This window comes from Pteropus alecto, unplaced genomic scaffold, assembly GCF_000325575.1.
Source record: "Pteropus alecto unplaced genomic scaffold, ASM32557v1 scaffold22, whole genome shotgun sequence".
Lineage (NCBI taxonomy): Eukaryota > Metazoa > Chordata > Mammalia > Chiroptera > Pteropodidae > Pteropus > Pteropus alecto.
Window position 1 is genome coordinate 13,990,837 of NW_006434839.1, and position 4,792 is coordinate 13,995,628.

A 4,792-nucleotide genomic window follows, 5' to 3' on the forward strand; every position below is an offset into this window, starting at 1 on the left:
ATATACCTCTGCAATATATATATATATCATATATATATATATATGATAGATAGATAGATAGATAGATAGATAGAGATATCATAGGTTATATATACCAGGTTATATATATATGGTATATGGTATATAGCAGAGGCCATGATTAAATGGATTTGGAGCTAGCTCTGGGCTGAGCCTGACTGTGCTATTTAACTGTGTGCCCCTGGGCAATTTAGTCAATCTCCCTAATCCTCAAAAGCTTCATCTGCAGAGAGGGCAAAGTGTGACAGCACCTGCCTCAACAGGTTGTCATGGGGTTCAGATGAGAAGTTCCTGTAAGGTGACACACAGTGAAGCATTTTTTTTCTTTTTTAATAAATTTTTTATTTTTCAATTATAGTTGCCATATAATATTAGTTTCAGGTGCACAACATACTGATTAGACATTTATATAACTTACAAAGTGATCGCTACAATGTCTAGTACCCATCTGACACTGTAGTTATTACAATATTATTGACTATATTCCTTATGCTATATTTTGCATCCCCATGACTATCTTGTAACTACCAATTTGTACTTCTTAACCCCTTCCCCTTTTTCGCCCTCTGCCCCAACCCACCCTCCCATCTGGCAACCATCAAAATGTCCTCTGTATCTATGAATTTGTTTTTGTTTTGTTTGTTTATTTTGTTCTTTAGATTCCACATGTAAGTGAAATTTTATGGCATTTATCTTTCTGTCTGACTTATTCCACTCAGCACAATACTCTCTAGGTCCATCCATGTTGTTGCAGATGGCAAGACTTCATTCTTGGAAAAAAAAATTTTATGGCTCAGTAATATTCCATTGTATATATGTACCACCTTCTTTATCCATTCATCCATTGATGGATATCAAGGTTGCCTCTATAACTTGGCTGCTGTAAATAATACTGCAATGAACATATGGATGCATGTTTCCCTTTGAAGTAGCGTTTTGTGTTTGTTTGGGTAAATATCTAGAAGTTGAATTACTGGATCCTTCTTTGTCTCTTGTTATAGCTTTTGTTTTAAAGTCTTTTTGCCTGGTATAAGTATTGCTACCCTAGATTTTTTTTTCATTTCCATTTTCACTAAATATCTTTTTGCATCCCTTTACTTTCAGTCTGTGTGTGCCTTTCAATCTGAAATCAGTCTTTCATTTCCATTTTCACTAAATATCTTTTTGCATCCCTTTACTTTCAGTCTGTGTGTGCCTTTCAATCTGTAATGAGTCTTTTGTTGGCAGCATATGTAAGGGTGTTGTTTTCTTATCCGTTCAGCCACCCTATGTCTTTTGATTGGAACATTTAATCTTTTTTCATTTGAAGTAATTGTTGATAGATATGTAGTTATTATTTATATTTTGATCTTTTTTTTCTCCTCCTTAAAGAAATCCTTCTAACATTTCTTGTAACACTAGTTTGGTGTTGATGAACTCCTTTAGCTTATTTTTTTTTGTCTGGGAAGCTCTTCATCTGTCCTTCAATTCTAAATGATAGCTTTGCTGGATAGAGTAATCTTGGTTGTAGGTCCTTACTTTTTGAATATATTGTGCCAATCCCTCCTGGCCTGCAAAGTCTCTGTTGAGAAATCAGCTGACATTCTGATTTAGGAGCTCTCTTATAGGTAACTAATTGCTTTTCTCTTGCTGCTTTTAAGATTTTCTCTTTGTCTTTAACTTGGCATTTTAATTATGATGTGTCTTGGTGTGGGTCTCTTTGGGTTCATCTTGTTTAGGGCTCTCTATACTTCTTGGGCTTGTATGTCTATTTCCTTTGCCAGGTAAGGGAAGTGTTCTATAATAATTTCTTGAAATAAGTTTTAAATTCGTTTCTCTCTCTCTTCTCCTTCTGGTACCTCTATGAAGTGAATGTTGCTACACTTGATGTTGTCCCAGAGGCCCCTTAAACTATTTCCATTTTTTAAAAAATTTCTTTTTTTTCTGCTGTTCCAATTGTGTGTTTTCTGCTACCATATCTTCTAAATCGCTGATTCAGTGAATGTTGCTACGCTTGATGTTGTCCCAGAGGCCCCTTAAACTATTTCCATTTTTTAAAAAATTTCTTTTTTTTCTGCTGTTCCAATTGTGTGTTTTCTCCTACCATATGTTCTAAATCACTGATTCAGTCCTCTGCTTCATCTAATCTACTTTGATTCCCTTTAATGTATTCTTTATTTCAGTTATTGTATTCTTCATGTCTGGTTCTTTTTATGTTTTCTATCTCCATTTTCATGTTTCCTCTTTGTTAATGTTCTTACTGAGTTCATCGAGCATCCTTATAACAACTGTTTTGAACTCTGCCTCAGGTAGATTGCTAGTCTCCATTTTGTTTAGTTCTTTTTCTGGAGCTTCATTCTTTGCTTTCATTTGGGACAAGTTTCTTTGTCTCCCCATTTTGGCTTCCTCCCTGTGTTTATTTCTGTGTATTAGGTCAGGTTGCTATGTCTCCAGGTCTTAGTAGAGTGGCTTTATATAGTAGATGTGCTGTGGGGCCCAATGTCACAATCTCCCTGGTCACCTTAACCAGGTGCTCTAGGTGTGTCCCTTGTATGGGTTGTGTGTGCCCTCCTGTTGTAGTTGAGTCTTGGTTGCTGTTTTGCACATCAATTGGAAGGATTGATCCTCGGGCTGATTCATTGTAAGGACTGGCCAGTGAAGGGCTGACTCAACAAAGCAAGATTCACTTTAGCAGAGCTCTGGTATCTGCCCAGTCTGCTCTTTGGGTGTGTTGTCCTTAGACACAGTCTCAGGTTGTGCTCCAGCTCTGGCTACTGGGTGTACCAGCCCCTCAGGCCTCCTGAGAGAGGCCCCACCTCATGCGAAATTCAGCTTCAGTCTATGCCCTGCCCAGTGCCACCTGGCAAGAGTCACCAAGCAATCTGCAAATGGCCATTACCCATGCTGGGCTTAAAGGTGCTTCAAGAGGTCAAGCTGGGAACTGAGGCCAGCTGCCACCAGTGCCAGGCTTGGGGCTGCTCAGCAAGAGGTGAGGCATGCCGAGACCAGATGCTGCATATTTAAGGTTTGTGAATCTTTGAGGGATTTTAGAAAAGTCTACAGCATGAGCCAGAACAGGCCATTTGTATGGAAAAGCCACTGGCAGTGGCTTGGGTGGGCCCACAAGTTGGGAGGGACAGGGTCTCAGCGACTCACCTGAGCATGGTGACCTGTGTTAGCTAGGCTGATGGAGACTCAGATATGGCAGCCACCTGTATCTGCATGCGAGGAAGGGGAGGGTTCAACAAAGGAACAATAGATTCTGCTGGCACTTCTCTCTGGGAGAAAGCTGCCCCTCCAACCCAGTGACTTGGGTGCGCCCACAAGTTGGGAGGTACAGGGTCTCAGCGACTCACCTGAGCATGGTGACCTGTGTTAGCTAGGCTGATGGAGACTCAGATATGGCAGCCACCTGTATCTGCATGTGAGGAAGGGGAGGATTCAACAAAGGAACAATAGATTCTGCTGGCACTTCTCTCTGGGAGAAAGCTGCCCCTCCAACCCTCTCCCTAAATCCAGACAATTCAGTTTCTCTCCATATGTCCCTGGTGCCCCTTGACCAGCTGTCCCAGTGCTGGAGCTCAGAGCGAGTGATTCCATCACCAAGTCAGTCTGCACATGGGCCCCTTAAGAGGAACTTCTGCAACTCCAGCTGCTCTCCATCTCACTCAGCCATAATCTCTGCTGATTTTCACAGCCAAAAGTTAAAGGAACTTCTCCTCCTGCCACTGGAACCCTGGGCTGGGGAGTCCAGTGTGGGGCTAGGACCCCTCACTCCTCAGAGGGGACATCTGCAGCTGAGATATCTCTCCTGATTCTCAACTGCCACATACAGTTGTGGGACTAGCCTGTTTTGCATCTCTGCCCATTCTACCAGTCTCTAGGCGGCCTCTTTTATATATCCCCAGTTGTAGGACTTCTATTCAGCCAAATCTCAGGTGACTCTCAGTGATGGTTGTTATGTAGTTTAGTTGTAATTCTGATGTGGCCTTGAGAGGAGGCAAGCACAGCATCTACTTACTATACCATCTTGACTGGAAGGTCAACAAGGCATATTCTGTTACTCCTTTGCCTACCAATAATCTCAAACCTAATATATATCAAGCCACAGAGCAGTGTACTGACAAAAAAGGGGTCAGGGAAGATTGACTTCATGCCCCATTTATTGACAGTTTTAAATGCGTAAGCCTTTCTGTGTTCTTTTCCTTTTTTTTTTTTTAAAGCAAAATCTGCACCTACAAATATTAGCTCAAATTTCAATAGTAGTTCAAGTTTACTTTTAAATTTCCGCAGTAGACAGTCAGAGAATATATGTAAATCTATACCTTTGTACTACCAGACTTCATTTGAAAAAAATTGTTAGCAGCCTCTTTCAGAAGAGCATTAATGCTGAAAGATTTGAGTGTTCATCCAAGGCAATTCTGAAACTCAGGACAGTTGTCACTGATGTAATGGCATTTCTATTTAAGCAATAGAAAGCTTGCTTCCTACAGATTATTGTTTCTTCATATAAAAATATATTGTAATGCACATCAGAAAAGACTAAGTTAAAGCTTTTTTACCCAAGAAATATTTCACAAAAAGGCTTTCTCCAGTCCATTACTTTAAGTAATGTCCTAATTTTTCAGCCAAAGTGGTTTCAACTAATTACACAATTTGCTTAGATTATAACTATACCTGTTCAATAAAATATTGTTTTAAAGTAAGTTTTACATTTATTTATTCATGACCTAATTTTCTGTAGACAATATAAGGAGCTACATTTAAAAGATTATCATTTATGTTTTTTTCTAAT